Source organism: Acanthochromis polyacanthus, chromosome 16 (genome assembly GCF_021347895.1).
Source record: "Acanthochromis polyacanthus isolate Apoly-LR-REF ecotype Palm Island chromosome 16, KAUST_Apoly_ChrSc, whole genome shotgun sequence".
Classification (NCBI taxonomy): Eukaryota; Metazoa; Chordata; class Actinopteri; family Pomacentridae; genus Acanthochromis; species Acanthochromis polyacanthus.
In genome coordinates, this window is record NC_067128.1 from 13,303,070 (window position 1) to 13,329,146 (window position 26,077).

A 26,077-nucleotide genomic window follows, 5' to 3' on the forward strand; every position below is an offset into this window, starting at 1 on the left:
AGATCGATGTCTGAAATGCAGGGTGGTGGGTGATTGGGGTCACCTCATAGTCAAGGTTATCTATGTACAAGCAACGGCTGCATTTAATATTTGGTAAATGTTGGTCCCAAATTTAAAATACACCCGACTTCCACAACTGAAGTGTTGCTTCCGACATCCCAACTGAGCAGCTATGAAGTGAAATGAACTGCTGGAGACAGACATGAAGAGTCAGACAGGCAGAGGAAGACAGCAACAGAGAAGATGTACAGAGAAATATAAGTGGAGAGAGAGAAACAGAGGTTAATTGAGGGGAGTACAGCTGCTGGTGTTGTGAGCTCAAGTTTTGTTTCAGTGTGATTGTGTCAGTAGACTCTTGTGAACCATGGTACTCATTTCAGGGACCACTTTATTATGTCATCAACCCAACAGTGTGCCCATTTTAAGAACTTGAGGACATTTGTGGAACATGAGGATAATGTGGCTCTCATCACCGTCAAAGTGATGTTATTGGATTCAGAATTGTTTCAGGGTTCAGGTTGGGAATTTAGCGGCGTGGACTGGAGATGTATTATGCCAGTCCTCACAAAGATGGAAGTAGAAATTCGTGTGTGTTTCTGGGCAGAGGTTGAGGGTCTGCCAACACACTGCGACAATCATCAAGCAGAACCTTTACACTCCTCCCTCTTCCTCCTCCTCTTCAGTCATTTCACAGCCAGCAGGTTCTCAGAGGTTTATTCAAACTCTGCAGTTTCTGCAGTGAAAGCCTCACTATGCTTGAAACCGAAGGCGCAAAACCTGCCAGCAGACAGCCCATTTTCATCCACCTGTTTTGGTGCAGATTTGCAATTTGAGTAATAAAAAAAACAGAGTTAAAAATAAGCAACAACCGCCACAGTTTGAGGCTTAAGTCGACGTATGTCAAAGTACAACACCACTAACTGTGCCAAAAAAAAAAAAAACTCCAACAGATTCCCTTTCAAAAATCATTTTTCAATGAGTCATTTTTCAAAAATGGTGTAAAGAGTAAACAGTGATTTTTGTCCTGACTCATAGTTCTACTGAGTTTGTTGTTCAGAAGACAACAGGAAGAAGACCCTCACTGGATGCTGTCACGGAGCAATTAGGTAAGTCTGACGCATCTAAAGCAGAGCTGAACTCTCGAGCTGAAAAAAAAATCTAGCGTGATAGAAAGCGTCATTTCAATCAATACTGACAATTATTGATAGTGTTTAGTGAACTACTATTTAATAAGACCAGAAGAAAACAGCATATTTGAATTTAACCACTGTACTTTGAATTAAGGAGAGCAAATGGAGGTGAAGGGGCTCCATTATGAAGGTATGAAGGTCTGTTAATGAGTCAGAGGAGAGAGCACACTTGAAGTTTGTTCATGCAGCTTGACTGTGGATTTTCGATGTGTTTTCATAGCGTTTTAATTTAATACATGCAAATGAAACTAAAAAACATTTTAGCAAACATTTTTCTTGCTATCAATGACAGATCTATCTTCAACACACAGTGCTATTGTTTTATTGCTAAGGCCTAATCCAGTGCAGCTAAAGTTTCTCCTTGCGTGGATTCATCCGTTTCCAGGAAGTTGGCGTGTTTCCTTACACTCACTCCTTATTTCAAAGGTCTAGGCTCCAAACAAAGTAGACTGATGATACAATGCAACATTAGGTTCCAAAGCAAACCAAAAGGTGGCCTCACACCTAGCTACAGGCAACTTTTGTATCATTCATCTATATATGGTAGAATTGCCAAAAATTCAAAAATCGTAAAAGTGAAGTATCGCAGTGAGCCAACGGGGAAAAGTTGATGCACTCATAGAAGTAAAATGCAACAAAGCATATGTGAAGTGTGTGATTTAAACATCCAATGAAGCTGCCAGACAAAACCATGACTAAAATATTTTTTAAATCAAAAAAGACATTATTTGAATAAAATTCAGCCTCTAGTATGTGACAGTCTTTTTCATACCATTAAGTATTTGGTTCACAGTCCTAGATTTAATCTATGGATAGATTAATGTTAGAAACACCTCTCAAAAAAATACCAGCGAAGAGCAGCACAAACTAAAATCCGACCAATAGAGGAATCAAACTTGGGTTAGACATTTTCAACACCATATTACAACCTTCATGTTGGCTTCTATGAACGCCCTAATATAATACTGAACCAATCATGCTTAAATTCTTCATTAAGAGAAAGTTTATCTCTGTGTTGCATTTTGGTTTTACTCACATGTACCAACATAAACCAGCAACTGGATCGTATTGCTTTCCACCAGAGAGCAGAAGTTACAGTGAAAGCATTTTGTTTTGGCAAAGCTCAGGGTTTTATTGGAACTTTTTCATGATGTTTGCGTGACCCAAAGAACAAGGAATGGGGATAAAAGTTGTGGCCACCATCTGGGAGCCACAAACTAAGTAAATTTACTTAATAGGATTAGGCGCCTGGCTTTTCAGAAACAACGCCACCTGAAGTCCCTTGGAGGCGAAAGGGAGAGCCAGACTAGCAGGGAAATTTCTGAATTTGAACTTGTTGCCCACAAAATTTGAATAATGAGCTCCTGACTGTGGGAAGAGATTAAAGAGCACAGTGAGGGAGCTTCTTCCTGGCTTCACCTCATGTTTGCTGACCAGCACATTAATCCTCCCCTCCCGTCAACATGCTTCCTCTCCTCCCGCTCGCCATTTCCTCCTCATCCTCTTCGCTCCCTGCACTTCCTTTTAATCTCAACGATGGATGTAAACCTCCCTCTTAGCATCAGACCACATCCTCCTGCTCTTTATCGATTCCTTTAGAACTGTTTTAACCCTTCACGCCCTTCTTCCCTCACTGTCAATCATCCTCTTCTTCTCTGGTCCCATTCAGACACTCAGCTATGTGTGGAAACTCCTTTGGCATCGCGAGCTAGGAAACATGCCAGCTAAACTGAGCGTGTGTGTGTGTTTGATAGTGTAAGAGCCGGTGTGTGTGTCGCCATTTACAGCACAAACAAACACTTCAACGTTGTGTTATTTGCAGTAACAGCAGCAAAGAGCATCTGGCTCTGCATGTAAATGTACAAGGACGTGTGTGTGTGTGTGTGTATGTGTGTAGTGCATTAGCTTCTGACTTGTGTAAAAGGGTCTCGCTCTATTACACCTGCTGTATCTCTGCTGTATCAGCAGGTTCAGCAAACACACACAAAACTCTTCCACATCCAGCCACTTTTAAGCTCCTTACCGATAAGTCTTAAATTGTGCAATTGTTCAGCACACACAAACACGCACACCTGATGCCAGTGAAAAAATCCCGACATGTCAAGAAGACTCCAGTTTTTAAAAAAAGAAATGATTCAGTCATTTTTTGATTTTTCATTTGCTGTTGCTAACTATGCTAATCCTTGTAGTAGCTGTTCGATGTTAAGGTGTTGTTATCACACTACTAGACTGCATGAATTAATCTCAACAAAGTAGGAATGGCTACACGAAATGCTACACAACATCTCCAATGCAAACAAGTTCAAAATCTGGTCAATACAGTATTATAAGTACAGTATTATAAGTACCTGGTAGATTGAAGTTGTAATTAAAGTTCTGTATTTTTATCGTTTCACTTTTGTTCTTGTGTGTATTTTCCACATTACATCTTGTGTTGTTACTTCCTCTTAGTACCATTGCTGGGTCAGTTAATGGAACACTAATCAATTGCATATTACTATACTCATGGCATCTCCATCAGGTATATTTTAATGTCTTGGCATTATAATTGCCAAACAGTGTCCCAATCTGGCTCAAAGAACTAAAACAACGTCCATGAAAAACATTTACTTCAATCAAGCTAAATTTACCACGGAACAACAATGCGGTGTGAAAGTCAGCAATGTCAGCAACAAAAGCAGAGAATGTCTGTCATGTGGGCTGTGAAACCGTTGAAGGTGCATAAAGAAGATTGATGCCAGTTGGATGGAAGAGAGAAACACAGTGAGCACATGAGCCAGCATTTACAACCTGGAAGGTCCAGGTGAATTGAATCAGCTGGCGACCCTCCCGTGTTGGCCGAGTGTTCACTGAGGTAAGCAGGGACACTGTCCAAGACTGTGGCAGCATTTGCATTATCCACTAGTTCGCTCACCTACTGTATAGCGTTTGTTCTATGGGATCGTGGCAGACAGCTGTTGGTACATTGCAGACACTACTTGGATGTAAAGTTGCTGCACAGTTATGCGCCTGATATTCATAATTATCTCAGTTGCATTAACGTCGTAACATCTGCACTGGAAATAAAGTTTTGTAATACAATTCTGTGCATAGTTATCTCTGTTGCTTGATAGAAAAAGAAAACTTGCACCTTCCATGACGAAGCTACAAGAAGACTGCATGACAGAACGTAATTTACTCCAATTTAAGGAATCTTGGATACCATGAGGTGTTTTTTTTTTTAAACTAGATAGAGACTTTGATATGCAGGCTCCACATCTGTATAGCAAATTAAGCGATTTTTTTTTTTAAAGAAAAGAAAAATAAATCATGATCATGATCATGGCTTCCCATAATTAAATCCACATTATCGACTGTGACATTGACGTTAAAATGTTCCATCATAGGAAACTCTGCTCATGGAAAACAGACCATGTGGATCAAACTACTTGGTTTTAAATGGGGTAAATCTTACTTTATTTTCAACATTTAAAAGTAATTTTTGGTCATACACATGTCTGCATGAGGTGTTCAGGAAAAAATAAGTGCATTTTAGAGTCTATTAACAAGCAGATATTCGGCAAATGAACCGATCTGGGTAGTCTGCTTTGAAACGATGCACTGAATTCAGGTAAAGAGTCTGATTCTTGCGCAAACATTTGTACATTGGCAGGAATACCATCAAATATCATCTAAAGCAAAAGACTATTTTCGGTGCTAATCCATTCTATGAAGGTTCCCTTTCAAAGAAAGTTATTTTTACATTGCAAAATAAGAAAGTATTGCATTGCTCGTATTCCCCAATACCATGCAGTCCTATTGTAAAATAATAACAATGTACTGTATCCACCTAAATAATCCTGATGGGGACTAGAGCTGCAACTATGCTGCTGTGGCATCTAAGTATTACAGTCTCTCTAAACCTGCCTGCTGCACTCCTGTTCCAAATAAAAACATATTCCGCTTTTGCCATTTTGTAATTTTAAAAATCTTTTAAATGTTAACATAAAATGCAATCTTTCTATGTCTCTTCACTAACTTTGAGTCAGTTTTCTGCTGCAGGTGGCCTTTAACCATTTGCGAATGATTGCTTTTTTTATATTACTGCCATAAACAATTTCAATTTTTTCCTCATTTCCCTGTCAGTCCTGGCAGATCACCCAAATGAAGTGACACAGATGCAAATGCAGCCCAAGAATTTTCTGTGGGATTTTTCAGATATTTTCACAACCTTCAATCAATCAATCTTTGGGCTGATGCTGAGATTATTGTACCGTGAAATTCTTTTCCCCATCTTCTCCTTTGCGATTCCTTAGTACAGTTTTGAAATTACTGATTTAGAACCACAAGCGTATGCCTGTGCAGCCACTTGTACTACTCCACTGCACATTATTTATTTCCCCCATTTATATTGAGAATAACTGTAAATATCTGTAAAGGTCAAATCCTATTTCTTAATGTTTTTTTTCCCCCATTATTTTACAAAAAAAGAGAGATAAACCTATTCATCCCCAGCACAACCCAACTGTAGAGTCATATGAAGCCCCTCAGAATATTAAACTATAATCCCTTACACATGACTATACAACATTGATCAGGACTAAATGTTGACATTTTACCAAAAACTAAAAAACTAGTTCTTCCTCGTCTGAGAAACAATCAGTTCTGACAACACCTTCCACCTTGGAGTGTTACTCACTCCATGCAATTCTTTTATTTCATTTTTTGTTGCCAGTCACCTTCCTGGTATTCCTCAAGAATTTGTTTCTAATAATGATTAAAGATCAAAAAAAAAAAAATGCAGATTATTCAATTTTTTCAAATGAAGCTAATGCAAATGATAGTGAGCATTGTTGTATTTTCTACCTAGAAGTAAGGATGATGCAGTAACTTCGCATCATGTTAATTGCAGAACAGAATTTTCTAAAACCGTTTTGATGACAGCTCTTCAGGCAGGTGTACCTGAGGCTAAGAATTAAGATGTTGTAACATGAAGTCATGAAGCACATCACAGAAAAAAATTCACAAATGCATCACTATGAGCTCTGAATGAGACAGCAGTAAAGCTAGTTCCCTCAGCTGCCATGACTTTTCTTAAAAACACAGGAGTAATTTTCAAGATGCATTTCCAGCTTGTAAAGCAAGAAGATCTGACAGACCTCTGCCTTCAGTTACTGTTGCCACAGCTTCAGAAAAGCGGAGAAGCCGAGACTTTGAAAAGCTGACGGTTTGAAAGTGTGTCCACAATCAAAAACGCCACACTTAAAAAGATCTCAAATAATGAAGGACATGCTTCACTTGCCCATCAACAATTCTATCACGTTTATCTCACCTTGAAGTTGAAGATACAGTCTGTTTATGTCCTTTCTGGCAACAAAGAGTGATCAGAAATTTCTACCTTTGGTTGCAAACATCCCACCACAAAATTTAGATTTGATAAGTAACTAACAGGATTCAATGAGCAATTTCACATTTACACATCCTGAGAGATTCAAAAAAAGGATTTTTATTCAATTTGTAGACTAATTTGAGAATTATATTATAAATATGCTATCAAACCATGAAACTAAGGTTTCTAAACAACCCAGCAACATCGTCATAAAAAAAATTTCCAGCATTTCCTATGATTAAAACTGTCAACTAAGCAGATTGGCTCCCATTGATCCCTTCTGACCAACTAAGGGATGCAACCATCATCTAATTTGATTCAATTCAATCTTATGTACATATCGCCAAATCATATAATCTCAGGGCACCTTATATAGTGAGGTCAAGACCTTACAATGTTATGAATATGTTATAAATATTGGACTGTAACTTACAACAGCAGCACAGAGATGGTTACTGGCTACAGTGTGTCAAAAAATGCACCAAATCACTGTACTTATTATTTAGAAGTGCTATTCAAAAAGGCAAACGTTCAAGCAACTCTTGAATTCAGGTTCGGTAAAAGGTCCCTACAGATGTTCTTGTGGTTCACAGAAAACCGTCCGATTCCTTGTTGAATGTCAAACTAGCTCTTGTTGCCGATGGCATCTCTTCCAGTGACTCCTTCTCTGGATGGGGGGGGGACCTTCCTCTCTCTAAGTGCATCGCTATTGGCATTTAAAAAACATTTTTCTCGTTTGACTACATTTCCAGAGTCAAGACTGAATATGATCACAGCGACTGTGTGGGTGACTGTAGCAAAAGGGTTCAAATGGAAAGCCACAGAGCTCCATACACAAAGATTTACATGATTGTTTTCATTGGTTGATGGAGCTGTGATCGGCCACCTCCAGAGCTTATCTATAATACCACTGCTACAGTATCACAGGCACACATACAGCTTGATTGTGTCCTCCATCAAGGCAAGCTGGCAGAGCAGCAACGTCGTGAGACAGAAGCAAGCTGAGGAATTACATGCAGACGAAAGACATTGGCCTTTTTTTATTATGAGATTACATTTCATTGCAGCTCTGCTTGTTTGCATCGGATTCTGTGAATGGTGACAGAAAGCAAGCAAAGGAGTGAGAAGGCAAATGACAGGCAGATGCACACTAAATGCAACAAGGAAGAGCTGTCCAAAATATCTTTTCTGAAGATTTAAATATATAAAAACTTCACTTTTAGCCATAGTTGATACCCTAACATCATGTTTATATCATAACGGGGTACCAGACCAAGCTGGTAATCAAAGTTTTCAGGTCATTCATCAAGCATTTTGGACATTTATAACTGGCCCTCAAATTTTTGGGGGCATCTTTGAAATTTTGAAGCTATTCCAGACCATGAACTGCCCTTTTTCAGCCTCTTGCAAGCCTCTCACATGTTCAAATGCCACTTTCCCAGCATTAAAAGATGGATAAATCCTCCAGGCATAGCTTTCTTTACAGTACCTAACTCTTTCTAACTCCTGGCTGATCCAAAAATGAGCAAAGAGGTAGAGCGACAGTGGAGCTGAGGCGGCCATGCAAACATCTCAGGGCCATGAACTGTCCTACGTCAGAACCCACCTGTCACTCAAAGAGAATGTGCCCTTCATTGTGCATAAAGTTAAACCTTGTTAAAATTTAAACTCATGAGTTGTACAAACAATGTCCTTGTGCAGTCAACTTTAATACTTTATTTTTTCTTTTGTCAGGCCGTAAACAGATTTATTTCCACTCTAAAGTCAGTCATTTTAACTATGGGTATTTTTCCTCTTTTGGAGCCTCATGAGGCCAATCAAGGAACTGCACTGTTTGGCACTTCTGCATTGTGTCTATTGTTCAGACTTGGAAGTTGCTGCTTGGTGCAAAATAAAACTGCAAAACATCCACCCATCCATCCTCTATACACCGCTTTATCCTCACTAGGGTCGCGGGGGGTGCTGGAGCCTATCCCAGCTGACTCGGGCGAAGGCAGGGGACACCCTGGACAGGTCGCCAGTCTGTCGCAGGGCTGCATATACAATCACTCTCATATTCACACCTACGGGCAATTTAGAATCATCAATTAACCTCAGCATATTTTTGGACTGTGGGAGGAAGCCGGAGTGCCCGGAGAAAACCCACGCATGCACAGGGAGAACATGCAAACTCCATGCAGAAAGATCCCAGGCTCACCCCAGGATTTGAACCGGGGATCTTCTTGCTGCAAGGCGAAAGTGCTAACCACTACTCCACTGTGCAGCCAGTAACTGCAAAACAAAATCAGTTAAATTCAATGGATAATGCTTGTGTTGGGTCCAACATTGATAAAGTCTGACTGAATTTGTGTCTTTGCCCAACCATCAGTTTCTCACTGACTGAGTTACAGTAGCTAGCAAGCTGATCTGTTTTTACAGGAAAACCGCTACAGTACAAAAGTTACACTACTTCCATTTTGCATGTAACCCTGCAAAACCAAGACAAATGCAATCAGATTTGGGATATGGCAGCAAAGACACATGCGGCTAGGTGTAAACACAGTGTTGAGCAAGTTACTTGGAAAGAGTAGGGAGCTAAGCTGGCAGTTGCACAGCATTAAATGAAGCTTCATTACACTGAGGCTAGACCCAGTGAAATACAGCAAGCTAAGTTACACTGGCATAGCAAAACTTCGTGAGAAGCTACATTTACTTATTTGTTTAATTTAATTTCTCTGCTACCTATGGACAGTAAAAAACACACAGACACTGTTGACAAGCTGCTAGCTGGTGTCTGCAGATTTCAAAGCACAGTTGTCCTCGTTGCTTCAAAAGTACTCAAGCATACTGCATTACTTAATCATTACAAGAACTTTGCTATCGAAGAGCTGCGAGATTCAGAAAGCAGCGCCATTTGCACCACACTTCTAAAAAATGTAGTTAAAGAAATGACATCATTAAATGTAGTGACGCTACTGCCAAACACTGTGGAAACATGTAAGACCCCTGCAGTTATCAGGGTCTGAGCTTCTCGATTCAAGGTATTTTACCAACTTGTAACCAAATGCAAAACACAAAGAGAAACTTTTTTTTTTTTTAAATGCACAAATGTGATTAAAAAAAAAACATGACCTTAAATAGAATTCTTACATCGAAATATGGATCAAAAGCAGAAAATAATTAACTGAAGCTCAGCAATATGGCGGATAAACACTTAAATAGAGTTGGAAATACAAGCATGTGGATGACTTTGGGAATAAAACTGGAAAGAGTCTTGCTGCTCTTTACTGAAGCTCTAATCTGTTGCAGAGCTGAGAGCAACTCTAACGGACACCATAAATGACACAGGAGGAGATCTGGAGGGCAGATTGAAGCGTGACACAAACAAACACACAAAACCGACAGACTCCCGCTGATACTGGAGGTGGAGGATCTTGTGTGGCCCTGAACCAAATTGGGTGAGTGGAAAGAAGAGAGGGATGACGCGAAGGAGGAACATGAGAAGATGTAAGAAAGAAAGGCAACGAGGAGCATGGGAAACCCCGATAAGCTTATCAGAATGAGACGCCATCTGCCCTCTGCTTTCCCCATATCTCCGTTTTCCTCTTTCCCTCTCTCGGTTTCTCACTTTTCTCCCTCTTCAAAGTCTCAACTGGCAGTAGCCTCTCAAGCTAACCCGCTAAATGCCACCAGAGGGGAAGCTCTCACACAGAGATAAGGGAGCAATTTTCCACTGTGCACTAATGCTAGCAAGTAGTGTTTGACAGCTCATTATCATCCATCCATCTTTAAGTCCCATCACATCGCTGTGTGCCAAGTATTGAACATGTCATGCTTTACTTAGCGACAGTTTTTCCAAGTAAAACAACTTGATTTTTGTGAGGTCGACTGTCTCTAGTGGTCTACCGACTGTTCCCAGCTTGTAGGCTTTTTATGTTCTTATGTATAATACCCAGAGGCCTTACCAGAAGCAATGGTAATTGTGCAATGTCAAATCTCATTTATGTTGGAGCTTTTAACACTGGAGTGCTTCAAAGGAAAAGAAAAACTATAGAGGGCAAAGTCATGTAACATACATGAAGCTTGCGTGATGAAACACTCAGTTTATACAAAACAATATTCACAAGCACGAAACCAATTTTATCCCCATTTTAGCTGTGAACAGAGAAGATAATCAACTACCAAGAGAACATACACACGTGGACAAAATTGTTGGTACCCCTCAGTTAAAGAAGGAAAAACCCACAATTCTCACTGAAATCACTTGAAACTCACAAAAGTAACAATAAATAAAAATTTATTGAAAATTAAATAATCAAAATCAGCCATTACTTTTGAATTGTTGATTAACATAATTATTAAAAAAAACAAACTAATGAAATAGGGCTGGACAAAAATGATGGTACCCATAACTTAATATTTTGTTGCACAACCTTTTGAGGCAATCACTGCAATTAAACGATTTCTGTATTTGTCAATGAGCGTTCTGCAGCTGTCAACAGGTATTTTGGCCCACTCCTCATGAGCAAACAGCTCCAGTTGTCTCAGGTTTGATGGGTGTCTTCTCCAAATGGCATGTTTCAGCTCCTTCTACATATGTTCAATGGGATTCAGATCTGGGCTTATAGAAGGCCACTTTAGAATAGTCCAACGCTTTTCTCTCAGCCATTCTTGGGTGTTTTTGGCTGTGTGTTTTGGATCGTTGTCCTGTTGGAAGACCCATGACCTGCGACTGAGACCAAGCTTTCTGACACTAGGCAGCACATTTCTCTCCAGAATGCCTTGATAGTCTTCAGATTTCATCGTACCTTGCACACTTTCAAGACACCCTGTGCCAGATGCAGCAAAGCAGCCCCAAAACATTACTGAGCCTCCTCCATGTTTCACCGTAGGGACAGTGTTCTTTTCTTCGTATGCTTGGTTTTTGAGTCTATGAACATAGAGTTGATGTGCCTTACCAAAAAGCTCCAGTTTGGTCTCATCTGTCCAAAGGACATTCTCCCAGAAGCTTTGTGGCTTGTCAACATGCATTTTTGCAAATTCCAGTCTCGCTTTTTTATGAGTTTTTTTCAGCAGTGGTGTCATCCTTGGTCGTCTCCCATGAAGTCCACTTTGGCTCAAACAACGACGAATGGTGCGATCTGACACTGATGTACCTTGGCCTTGGAGTTCACCTTTAATTTCTTTGGAGGTTGCTCTGGGCTCTTTGGATACAATTCCAACGATCCGTCTCTTCAATTTGTCATCAATTTTCCTCTTGCGGCCACGTCCAGGGAGGTTGGCTACTGTCCCGTGGGTCTTGAACTTCTGAATAATATGAGCCACTGTTGTCACAGGAACTTCAAGCTGTTTAGAGATGGTCTTATAGCCTTTACCTTTAAGATGTTTGTCTATAATTTTTTTTCGGATGTCCTGGGACAATTCTCTCCTTCGCTTTCTGTTGTCCATGTTCAGTGTGGTACACACCTTTTCACCAAACAGCAGGGTGACTACTTGTCTCCCTTTAAATAGGCAGACTGACTGATTATGAGTTTGGAAACACCTGTGATGTCAATTAAATGACACACCTGAGTTAATCATGTCACTCTGGTCAAATAGTTTTCAATCTTTTATAGAGGTACCATCATTTTTGTCCAGGCCTGTTTCATTAGTTTGTTTTTTTAAATAATTATGTTAATCAACAATTCAAAAGTAATGGCTGTTTTTGATTATTTAATTTTCAATAAATTTTTTATTTATTGTTACTTTTGTGAGTTTCAAGTGATTTCAGTGAGAATTGTGGGTTTTTCCTTCTTTAACTGAGGGGTACCAACAATTTTGTCCACGTGTGTAAATGCACTACAAGAGTTTTATAGGAGGAGGAGGTCAGGAACCTAACAACAGGAGCAGTGCTACAATAGCAAAAGCTGTACGTAAATATCACACCAACACATACACTGCCAATATAATATGTATTCAACACTTTGAAGGTTTTCGCTATTCTTGCTTTTCAACATTAAATCAAAGCCGATATAACTTGGCAAAATTATGTCAAATAATTAGAAATGTAAACATAAAATAAGTCACTGCCTAATCATTCACCCCTTTCAAATCAGGGGTGATTTGAAAGGGGTGACAGTGCAATGACAGTGCAATGACAGTGTTGAGCCTTTGTGGATATCTATGCACATCTAAACACTGCAATTTACCCCATTATTCTTTGCCAAACAGCTGAAGCTCTGTCAGGTTACGCGGGGATCACGAGTTAACAGCTCTCTTCAAGTCCAGACACAAATTCTAAATTGGACTGAGGTCTGGGCTGCGACTCAGCCACTCCACAACATTCAAATTGTTGTCTTTAACCATTTCTGTGTAACTTCGTCTCCATGTTTCAGCTCATTGTCTTGGTGTTCTTAAGTCACAGTTCTCTTCCAGACTGCATCAGAATTTCCACATACTTTGCTACATTAATTTTAACCTCCATCTTACAAGCCTTGTAATGCTTCCTGCTGAGAAGCGCACTCACATAATTATGCTGCCACCACCATGCTTCATAGAGGGGACGGTGTGTTTATAAAACAAGCAGTGTTTCGTGTCGGCCAAACATAGCGTCTATTCTATTGGCCAACAACACAAACTGTGTGACTTGTAGCGCCATTAGTCGCACCTGCATTGAATTAGGTAAGACTCTTTAAAAGGGCCATCACTTATTTTCCATTTTATATTTCTGATTAATTGCCAATTGTTTCACTTTGAAATGAAAGATTTGCTTTGATTATTGTGAATTCTTGTCCAAAAATCCAGTTATATCAACCGTGATTTATTATTGAAAGGCAATAAAAGGGATAAAAGGGAGTATACTTTCTATGGGCACTATAATTGTGTTACAGCTAAACTTACCTTTTAATATACGCATAAATTATTATTCTAAACATTTCAATGACATATTTACCATGCAAGCTGTTAGTTTTGTATTTGCAGAAAATAGTTTAAATTGTGGGTAAAGAAAATACAAATTTAAAATGTCTTTGCATGGCCAACAATGTAAAAATAATGCACACTGTTCATTACAAACCAATAAATTCCACTTACAACCTTTGATTTTATATATTATGAGATGCTAGTAATGTTGAGACTGACACTTATGAATATTCAGTTCATATTTTTGCCTGTTCCATCAATTTATAATTGCATGCAAGCCTGATATGAAAATACTTAAGATTGTTTTGATCCATAGGCGCTGGCAGGTTCAGTTGCAATAACTCCCTATTGGTTAGATCAATGACCCTCCAGCTGGGACTGTACAAAACCTGAGGAGCAGCACTTGTAGGATCACGTCATGCCTCTTGCTTATGCCCACAATAGTGTGTTTGAGGTATTTGGTTAGTGCATAGCTCTCTTGTGTTGTTGAAAGGATGATGTCAGGCAAAAAGTGAGTATCAACTGAAGTTCCTCATGGATTTATGTTTCTATTTTCCTTCTGTTCTATGTTCCACTCCTTGCTTTTGGCCTCTTGACTGCCACTTTTGTTGTACTCGAAAGTGAAGAAAATGAAGTTAGGATTGTGACCTTTTGTTTTCAAGTAGGATTATATTTTTACGTAAAGGTTAAAATGCTCAACAACATGACCCCTGACATCTTTCCCCTTCTTTAAAGCTACACGCTTCTTCCCCTGAGCAACTTGGTGTGATAACATCTATGAATATAAAAAAAATAAATCAAAAAGTCTCCAAAAACAATTTCGTATTTTGTGCGAACAACATTCCAAAACAAAGATACCGAAAAAAGCAGCGTCCTCTTATTTTCTGAGTGAGAACCAGAGAATGAATGAGAGAATGAATGGCTTCCTTGACAAACAAATGACTTGACTGATTACTCAAGCACCAAAACAATCTATTTCAGTTGATTAATTGATCAAGCAATCATTTTAGGATTTAGTGCACAATTATAATTAGCAAATTAGATACTGTGTTCAAAAATGGCATAACGTTCATTCAAATGAAAGCTGCTGATTGGAGTAGGGCTGCTCTATAAATCAAATATTAACTCCCCATCATTCCAGGAATTAAATGGACATGATTGACTACAAAATTGAAGAGTAGGTTTTGCTCATAGATAACTCTGCTGCATATTGAATCAAGTGCTTCCAGTCCAGAGAATAATAGTAAAATACAACAGACAGAAGACAGGCAAGGTTCTAGGGAACAGAAGGCAAAGAGTAACGGTAATTATCCACTGGATCAGTTGCTCCTTGCTTCCCATTCATTGTCTATGTAAGCAGTTGTGAAATGAATGCTGTTAGCATTGCAATGCGTTTCGAGATACAGGGCTTTGCCTCGTTGCTACTCATTTGGATGAGCACAGAGTTCATTGTCATAAACTTTCACTTGTTAAAAGTCCCAACAATATTGGTAAAGTTACCTCACTGGGGTGCTGGCGACCCATACACAAGGGCTACAGTCCCCTACGCACCGACCACGGATTGAAGTCCAACACATGGTCATTCGCTGCATGCTCCCCCCCCCCCCCCCCCCCATTCTTCTCCCCACATTACTTGTCTTTCTCTCCACTGTCCTCCATCATACAGGCCCAAAATATAACTTTAAAGAAACTACACAAAGTGAAACTGAAAGCAGTTCTGTTGATTTTATTTTCAGTTAAAAAAAATGTATGATTTTGTTTCTATTTTGCATGCAGTATGAATAAGGATGAATCTGCACTTGATGCAAAAATTTGTACATGAGCTTTCATTTGAGTAATTTTCCTCCAAATTTAGTTCATATCTGTAATGCTTTTTAAAGATTCCTGCAAACTAAAACTGAATCAGTTGATGTCTGATCATTACAGTTAGTTTTGCTCCATACATGTATGTATCTATACAGTGACACGTTGCAACCCACAGTCTGACAAGCATCAGAGGATATTTAGATTTTTTTTTTTAAGCTGAGAAAGTTCTGACTGAACTCCAACTTCTCTTCAGCTCTGCCCGACTTCACTTTTATCACTTCAGTAAAACCACAGACCTCTACGGGTTTTTCGAGGCTCGACTGAGATAGCTGACATTACAGGGAACAAAGCAATTTCAAGACAGAATAACGAAAGGTCAACTTCCTCTCCAGATCACCCGCTCAGTGGGCACTAAACAACACCACCGGGACCCGCTTTAGAACTACACCATTACACTCGATAATTCAGCTGTCATGCAGACATCCATTCATCTGCCTTTAACGTCCAGTACCTCAGCGCCACTGCGATCGCATTTTTTCTCACCCACGCCTTGATAATCAGGCTGAACTGCCACTTCATTTCACCTCCTCATTCAGTCTGACATCGCACTCATGCTCTCACATTTAGAGAAGCTGCAAGTAGCAAGTAACCTTTAGGGCTCCATCTATCACACCTATGCTTATTGAAGTTTAATGACTAGTTTGTGGACTGTTGACAACTGGAAAAAACTTGCTGATGAATAAAACACCAAAACCTATTGATTTTATTTACTAATGATCAATTCATGGTTTCATCACAGAACCAGACTTACATGTGCTTCTATATGTGCAAACATGATGATGACCTTTTAAGTACATTTTTATGTCTAAAACAACAACGACTCACAACACCACAAACTGCTTCAAATCAACTTTGTTGTATTCCCATCTCAGGCGCCATCTCTTTGCATGTGTGTGGTATTTACTGATTCTCCCTCTGGTTGAGTGCATCGTTTAAATAATGACAAGAAAAGAAAAATTCACATAACACCACACAATATACAGACCTTTCTTAACATCAGGCATATGTCCAGGCAGGAAAAGCCCGAGTAGAAAGAACATTAATGACAGTGCAGTTCCATTTAAGTGTCCCAGCAAGGCCACTAAGTGCTGACTAAGACCATGGAACTGTCAAAACGAAAAGGGAAGCATCAATTAACAGTCAAAAGCACATGTCATTAGTGACCCTGCATTTATTGGCAGAACACGCCGTTTATTAAAATCTTACTGCTTTGAACCTTCTGATTGTAGCTGTTTGTTAATAGGGATAGACAGACTTATAGCCTGGCTGATTACCAAGGCTGATATTTTTTGTTGCATTTTTTCGTTTATCTGCATCAGTATTTTTACTGATAAATTAAATGCGCTACTTCAGCTCTGATGCATCCACCCCTCTCTCTCTCTGTCGGTAGTTGCTCTGTTGTCCCAGAAATGTCTCTAAAGCAGAAACTGCAAAAACTGAACAAGAAACACAAGTCAATCATAAATAAGGCCTTATGATCCGGATCTTAATAGGCAATAAAAGTGATAGAACAGAAAAAAAATTAAGAAAGAAGAACAGCAGACAGAACTGCACGAGACAAACTGATCAATCTCAGTCGAACTCACATACACAGAACAGCACATTCTATTTGAATCACTCCTATTCCCATTTTAAATAATCTGTTATAGTCACTCTTATTAATGAAGAAGCGCAGTTATGAATGACGGGTTCTCTGCTATCATATACTGTCAAAATATTACATTGATTTTATATCTGTTCAAAATATCAGCCATCAGTCTTTGTTGATCAAAATAAGCTGCATCAATATCAACCCTCAAAACAAAAAAAAAATATCAGTCTACCCCTACTAAGTTTTAACAAACAAAATATGGCATTTTACAATCATTCTAAGACATCAAAATCACTAACTTCACACAGTCATAAAAAGACAGATTGATGATTAAAAAGATAGCTTGATGATTAAAATAGGAATGTCGCTATTCCATTAGACATTAGATGGACAACTAAAAATATGGTAATGCTGCACCAAATGGTAAATTTTTATGCTGTACGTAAAAACACAGAAAACGAGCGCTTTGTCTAATTGGTTACAATCCACTTTTTCAGGGATCAATAAATGGCAAACATCTGGTCAGTAATGTTTACTGCTGCCGTCTGTGTCATTTAGCGGAACAAGACAAACTAATGTTCGGAAAAGCTGCAAAATTCACAATAAATAGTGAGTGTACCTCTTCTCTTTTTTTCTCACCTGAAGTGAAACGGCTATGGAGAGAAGATGCATTCAACACATGTGAGTTAGCATCATCACGGCTTACTGATTCAGAAAAACTGAAGCTGTGCAATCACGGGAAGCTCTTTCTTGTCGTCACTCTCTCTATTGATCGCTGGCTGTCTTCTCATTACAGCCCTGACCAGGCCTGCAGCAGAGCGCTCTGATGCGAGACAGGACCCCTCTATCAACACCAGCCCTACAGAGAGAGGCCTTCCTGTTTGTGTGTGCCATCACAGCTCATAGCCCTTAAAGTGGTGCTTCATAGCCTCAGACAGTGTGAAAGTGTGTGCGAGCATGACGGAAAGAGGACTCGAGGGAAATTGGTTATTTTTCTCGTATCTGTCCTTTTCTTTATGCGTCTGTCTAACACAGTCTCACACCAACTCGTCCACATGGCTGAATTTATTAGTTCCACAATAAAAGCAGTAAAATTGTGAGACGCATGCATTTTTTTTTTTGGTTCGTTCTTTTCTGTTGGTCTAAATCCACATCATGTGATTTAAAAGTTTCCTGTCCCGTGCCTTAAATTTTTTTCTGTTTGGCACTTAAAAATAACAACAAAGTCCAGCGATCATATCAGCAGGCTGAAGGGATGGAGACATGACAAACCACATGATTTTCACCCAGAAGGTCCCGTGTCTGACTATTCTTTTTAATGCAAAATTAATGTTTTCTGTGACGTTTGGACCTTTGATCCGCACACAAACAGTGCTTTAGGGTCGGTCAAATGGTGCAGTTCCCCCCCCCCCCAAACGGTTTCTAAAGGGCAGATTTTTAAAAACTGCTGTTTGCGTGTATCCATTTGGACGTGTAAAAAGGAGATTTTTGCAAACAATGATGGCGTAAGTAAATTTGAGCGAGACAATTATTCCTTTGTAATGAGCATGCACCTGGGAAAAAAATGGAATCAATATGTACAAAATTATTTTAAGTGCTCACCGTGGTTACCAACACTGGAAAATGGTAGCTATGCATACTATAGAAATGCTATTATGTACATTTTTAATTCGTTTTCATACTTCTCTCTGCTTTGTATAAGGCAGTACGCAATTCAGCGGAAACTTTCTGATTTTTTGTCACATAAATGTTGGTCATGAATGAGTCACTAATGGCTTCTCGGTTGAACTAAAAAGCACAGAATTTTTGGTCTTTTTCAGATTCTAGTTAATGCACACATTTCTTTTTTGGCACATTTTTAAATGTGAAATGTAAAATAACAAATAAATGCAATAAATGCCACAATAAAGTCAGACAGGTTAAAAAAAATACCGTAACTAAAACCAAACAATTTAGTTAGATATCTACGACAGCACAACTAGTTGACTGACTGTTTTGTCAGAAACTGGCCATCACAGTTATCTGAAGCTCGGGGAAATTTCTTCAGATTGCTTGTTTTGTCTGACCAGCGGTGTAAAAGTGTGATCTATTCTGTTTACGGTCACAAAACTGTCAGAAGAAGTCAATCATTTCAATTGAGGAGGTAAGATCTTGAGAACTCTCAGCAGTTTGTTGAAAATGACTCCAAGTATTAGTCTGTTGTGATTATTGCAAGTCTGATCTAAACCACTTTATCTGGAGGTGAAACAAAACCCGAGGGAGCCTGAAACTAAGGGTTTTTTCTGTTTGTTTATGGCTAAAGAAGAAGAAGTGTTTTTGGTTGGGTTACTGTTGCAGGTCAACTCCGTTTTGCAACCTTTAGTTTTAGCTGTGTTCACCCGGAAGCCATGAACTCTGGTGTTTGCGAGTCGTGTCTGGAAGCAGAGAGAGCAGACCTACAGTTCATGTTATGCCAAAGTTTCCCTGAGGCCAAACCGCAAAACACACCAGCAGCAACACTCAGTGAGGTGAGCAGCAACAGAAGTGTGTGTGGCGGTGAACCTTTGTCTCTGATGTACGGCTGCTATCAATTATTTAACCAGACACTATCTGCTACCGTGGAACAAACACAGACAAGCACGTATATTCAACAGAGGTGTGTGTTTTGGTGTCCCGTAAACATCCCTTGGCTGCTGAGCAGTTCATATTAGAAAAACACACAAACACAGGGCTGTCACTGGGAGGGCAGATAGACAACATTCAGGCTCAGCGGCACACTGATTCAAAATCATTGATGCAGGTTTATTAGTTCAAACACTAGTCTGATTACTTTAGGAACACTTAAATGCCTCTTTATTCATCTCTTCAACATTTCAGCCTTCAGCTTGGCCATCAGCTGACATCTGCTTTCAGGTTTATATTCAACTTCTTCAACAACTTAACCTCAACTTGTGTTTCTGTTTCTTTCGGTGCTTCTACTTCCAGTCCTTTCCATGTCTGAACCTCTGATGAGAGGAAGTCAGCAATAAACCAGCCGTATTTCCAAATAATGTGAGCATTGTCTCCATGGGTCACGCTAACTGCTAATGACTCCCTGAATCAAACATTCAAAGACACTTTGCTTCAGGGAGCTTGAGGTTGCTGTCCCTGATATACAGCTTTTTGAACAAGACATTTCGTGACAAAAAGAAAGATTTTGCTGATCTTCCATTGTGGACAGAGCTCTCCACAAACTAAGGACAGGCAAACCTTTTTCACACAGCTGTGTTTTAAATTTTTGACGCCTTAATGCAACTGCTTTCTGATCCTTCAACTGCACTTAGCACTCACACTGAAACAGTTATCTCGTACTCTTCAACTGCTTTTAGCTGGACTTACTTAATAAAGCTGCCATAATCAGTAATCAGCATGTTGGGTGATGGCAACACGAGAAATGTATCAAAATCGGCATAAAATCGCCTTTTTTTTAATACTTCAGCTCATTTCACCAAATGTTTTGCTGTTGAAGTATCATTATGTGTTTGTTGCATCTCGTCATTGGTTGTTCTTGGCTCAAGTCTTGCTCAGTTGCAGCCAGCGTTACAGTTTAGACAACAGTGGCAGCCATAATATACAACTGGGTTGAAAGTAAAAGTTTCCAAAGGCCCAAAGCGTTGAAAGTCTGAGTATTTCAAGTAATCACAGAACAAAAGAATTGAGAAGAATTAAACATCTGAAGATAAAAACATAGGTGCTATTTGCCACAAACGCACTGTAAATCTATATGCTTCTCTCCTGCTCTTTGTGCTCACATGTACTGTTCTTTAATAGAACCCAAATCCCAATTAAGCTTTTCTCATTTATGCAATTTTTCTGTCCCTTTTGTCAGACAATGGAATGAGAACGAAAGCGTTACAGAAACGTAGCTCTTCAAGACTACATGTTAACCAGCAGTCATTTCCAAGCTGCTGCCACTCCATGCAACTGAAATCCTTATTATACCGCCATGGAACGCAGCAGAGTTATATGACGACCGGCATTGGTTTTCTCTGTCCGTGTGTTTGTCTGCTAGCAACGTTACTCAAAAACGGACCAACGAATTTGGATGAAACTTTCAGGGAAGGTCAGAAATGACTCAAGGATCAACTGATTAGATTTTGTCAGTGATGCAGCTTATAGCCTGGATCAGTGGATTTGTTAAAAATTTCTGCATCATTGTGAGACAGCGGCACGGCATCACTGTAACTATGACTACAAGTGAACACTATGTCAGCTGCTTGTTGATGATCACATGATTGCAATCCTACTGAAAATCGACTGTTACAGACCACAAATTTTTTAAAGACTTCGTCGGACCAGCCTTGGCACAGTACTGTGCTCTGAGTGTTTTTCTAGTTTTACAACTCTGACATCATCTGACAAACTGACCACACACAATACAGACAACTATTGTAACGGGGATTTTCACAGGATTACCCAATAGGGAGACAAGGAAGTGCATTAGCTGCTCCATGCTTGTAAAAATATATCCACCCGATCCAGGTTGCACTTTGTTTAAAATACAAACTGAACTTTTCCACTTCAAGACATTTGAAAGAAACTTGGATTTCTTTTGGAGTTGCACTACTGACTCAAATATTAAAGGCCATTTTTAAAAATCATGTTGGAGTTTTGTGCTTTAATATGTGAACCTTTGTTTATATTTCACATTGTGCTGCTTTACACAACGGCATACAGTTTATCAAAATATAGTGAACCTAAATGAAACGATCATTTTGCGTATTTTGGAGAAAAATTAATAGTTTAGATTAACTGAAAAACAATGCAGTTCGTGGCAGACGTCTAACAGAGTGCTTCCATTTCCACTCCTTTTCTCACATCTCACTTAGCACTTAAGCTAATAACATTACTGAACACTGACACATTGAAGTTAACTTAAATTTGCCATGCTTTAAACTTCTACAATGTTAATTTTTGTTTCTTCTTTCTTATTACTAACACTTCAGCCATTTCCCCCCTCCCTGCACTGAACACTAAAATGTGTTTTTTTTATTTGTGTTTGACTCTTTGAGAACTTTACTAGAACTTAAACTCTCAGTTCCCTTGATCATGGTTTACATTTAAAAATGACACTTCATCTCCTTTCAGTGGCTTAACTTCATTCGACTTTTCTGCTTTACTTTGTAAGAGAATCACTCGTTTGAGCAGAGTCCCCATTTTATCACATAACTATACAAAGTCTACAAATGGCAGCAAAGCTCTGCTCCGTATTTCCTGATTACTCTCATCTGACCTGCCATTTCACATCCTGATTGCAGGAGGATTTTGTTGGTGCGAAGTAAAGGGTGAGTGAGCCTTTAGGGGAGAGAAAAGGGGGCAAAAAAAAAGAGCAGAAAACAGGGGCAATAGATACAGAGAAACCTGGATTCAGCTGAATTGCACTAACTTGAAGCAGGTGGCAGAGACACACACAGAGATAACCACAGAGGGTAATTTGTTCTGCTGTTGTATCTTCGCTGCTGCAGGTCAGAAAGCAGAGAGGAGCTCCAGACCTTCACCTGGGGCTGCAGCAGTGAGCCACCCATCAACTGGGCATCTTTAAAAAAAAAAGCTTTGACAAAACCAGGTTTGGGAGGCACAGGAACTATTGTGAACCATGAACTGATTGTGCATCATCAACTTCAGACTCTTTGAACCTAGTGCTAAATTTGAATTGGTCCCCTCAAATGCTCTCCTCCTTAGCAAACCACACCGTATGTAGCATTCAGGCAGCTGCTTCTCCAGAACTGATGTCACTTTTACCAGTTTAAACAATCACAGGCAACATCAGCTGTTGCTCGTTAGCAAAAACTATGTGAGTAATTCAAAAACAGGCTAAAATTAAACCTAGCTGTTTGTGTGCTCTCGGAATGGTGGTATCTGTCCTCAGCCAAAGATTATTTGTAATGAAAGAAATTTCAGTCTGTAGCACCACTGTGAATCGAGTTTCTGTAGTTCCAACAAATCAAACACAGCAAGCCAGCTTCTCTCCTACAGCACTTGACATCAGTTTCAGAGAATGTATGGATAAAGTTTTATTCATGTCATGTCATGTGTAATAATTCTGAGCCTTTAGAATCTGGTGTGCCAGATTTCAATGTGCCAGTATATTTTGCCAACACTGCATGTATTCTTCTACTGTGCGTTTTATTCTTACCTCTCTGTGTACTACGCATTTTTGGCATGCATATATTTTTCCGGATGAATTAAAGTGAATCTGATCTCATTTTAAGGTTTAGTTGAGTGTACAGTCATTTAAATGAATTTAAATAATAATTAAATTAAAATAAAACAAGACAGTGTGGGTGTGCTGACAGGATCTGAGGTTTGTTGAAATCCAGTGATGGGGGTTTTGGGGCAGCAGTGTTTGGGTGAGCTGCTGCAGTTTGATGCATCGTACGAACGTGGAGGTAAGCAGCTGCAAGTGCACGACATGGACAGTCAGTCCACAGTAATGGTTTTATTATGGAGGTCAGCGCTCAGTGAATCATGTAACTGCAGAGCTCCAGAGCCACGGATATCTGATCTGAACTCAGTTTGCACACAGATCTAATGAACTCTGTAACTGATGTGAAGCTCAACAGGTAATACTTGGCCTCTCACCTCTACAGCTAAATTATTCTTATTTCAAATCAACATTTCTTTATACGTCATGACACAGAAAGTATCAAGCATCATTACATTAGAGACATTAGTCATTTCTGTTATTTATAACACAAAATTTGAAATATTCTGCTTCTGCTTTCTCAAATGTGAGTATTTGCTGCATCTCTTAGTATTAAATTATTTTAAACTGAATATCTTTTGTTTTTAGACTGTTGGCTGGACATGTATAAGGTGCAATCAAAAAGCTATGCTTGTTCCAAGTGCACACAAACATCAGGCTGTACAAGTACAGCAGACATTCTTTGAGCCAATCAGCATCTGAATTGTTGCTCTAACAGAGAAAGGTTTGACTTGTCAAATGTGGAGCTACCTGCAAACTACTGATTGCATGAGAAGTGTCTGTCTTGGTGGCCTGCTGCTAGCTAACAAAAAAAGGGAAAGAATCAGAGAAAGGATCACAGTCCAAAAAAGAAAGTGAGGTATACGCCATAAGCACACATGGACAGAGTTTGAGTAATTACTCCCAGTGCCAGAGAGGGGAGACAAAACAGAAGGTTTAACTGTTTAATTCAAGAATCAAAGCAGATTGAACAAAAATCACAGCTAGGTAATAGTTATTAGAGACGCAACCCTTTCTAAAGACAAATCTTAGCACGATGACTTGAAATGTTAAAGGTTTCAAATAGATTCATTGTGATCAAATATTCATGCATACACTTGGAAAGAACAGAAAGAGGAGTCACTTTTTAACAGCTGACCTGCATGAAAATCAGTGTTTTTAAGTTCTCTTCATAGTCACAGTAATCTAGTTATCTCTAAATGCTACCGTGCAAACAGAAACCACCAACAGCTAATCTGGCATACGTCTAATGGCTAAAAGTAAAGCTTACCATAAAATGCAATAACGGGAACACAAAAACACAACTCAAAAGCCAGATGACCGTCCGGGTTCATCTCACCTGTGAGTTCTGCATTGACTTAATTTTCTATTTTTGCATGAATATGAAGATTAAACCGTAAAGGTCACATCGCTGAACCAAAAATACCCATGCGAGCAACAGGAGCTTAACGTCTTCCCGTTCTAAAATCTCATCAGAGATTTCCGCTCACTCTCGCAAACCAATTAAGCCAAACTCATTAGCCAACTTGTTTGAGTGCGCTTCACAAACTGATCCTGAGCTGAAAGCAGCTGCAGCAGATTTGATTCCAGCTGGTCCACAATCTGATCAGCAGCTCTGACGAAGCGCGCATCCATCACCAGCGCGGCTCCACCCCTCTGATAAAGTTAAAATACGCTCCCACACAAACGGATAAGATAATCCGAGCTCTCCCTCTGGGCAAAAATTCACTGACTTAATTGTCTTGTGAATGAAGCCGATTTCTAAAACTCTTCCTTAATAGAGTGAGAGCAGAGGAGGAACACTTCTTTACTATGATCTTATTACCAAGGTGCTGCTACACCGTCTTTACAGTCAAGTCTGGCGTCATAGATGAGAACTATTTTGAAAACCGAAATGTCAACTTAAGGAGCGCTGGATTTACACACGTGGACAAAATTGTTGGTACCCCTCAGTTAAAGAAGGAAAAACCCACAATTCTCACTGAAATCACTTGAAACTCACAAAAGTAACAATAAATAAAAATTTATTGAAAATTAAATAATCAAAAACAGCCATTACTTTTGAATTGTTGATTAACATAATTATTTAAAAAAACAAACTAATGAAACAGGCCTGGACAAAAATGATGGTACCTCTATAAAAGATTGAAAACTATTTGACCAGAGTGACATGATTAACTCAGGTGTATCATTTAATTGACATCACAGGTGTTTCCAAACTCATAATCAGTCAGTCTGCCTATTTAAAGGGAGACAAGTAGTCACCCTGCTGTTTGGTGAAAAGGTGTGCACCACACTGAACATGGACAACAGAAAGCGAAGGAGAGAATTGTCCCAGGACATCCGAAAAAAAATTATAGACAAACATCTTAAAGGTAAAGGCTATAAGACCATCTCTAAACAGCTTGAAGTTCCTGTGACAACAGTGGCTCATATTATTCAGAAGTTCAAGTCCCACGGGACAGTAGCCAACCTCCCTGGACGTGAACGCAAGAGGAAAATTGATGACAAATTGAAGAGACGGATCGTTGGAATTGTATCCAAAGAGCCCAGAGCAACCTCCAAAGAAATTAAAGGTGAACTCCAAGGCCAAGGTACATCAGTGTCAGATCGCACCATTCGTCGTTGTTTGAGCCAAAGTGGACTTCATGGGAGACGACCAAGGAGGACACCACTGCTGAAAAAAACTCATAAAAAAGCCAGACTGGAATTTGCAAAAATGCATGTTGACAAGCCACAAAGCTTCTGGGAGAATGTCCTTTGGACAGATGAGACCAAACTGGAGCTTTTTGGTAAGGCACATCAACTCTATGTTCATAGACTCAAAAACCAAGCATACGAAGAAAAGAACACTGTCCCTACGGTGAAACATGGAGGAGGCTCAGTAATGTTTTGGGGCTGCTTTGCTGCATCTGGCACAGGGTGTCTTGAAAGTGTGCAAGGTACGATGAAATCTGAAG

General features: G+C 39.4%; 1 protein-coding gene across 1 annotated transcript in view; it reads right to left on the reverse strand.

The window, feature by feature from the left end:
* pex7 (peroxisomal biogenesis factor 7) overlaps positions 1-26,077 on the reverse strand; it is a 76,319-nt gene that overhangs the window by 42,743 nt on the left and 7,499 nt on the right. The window lies entirely within an intron of this gene.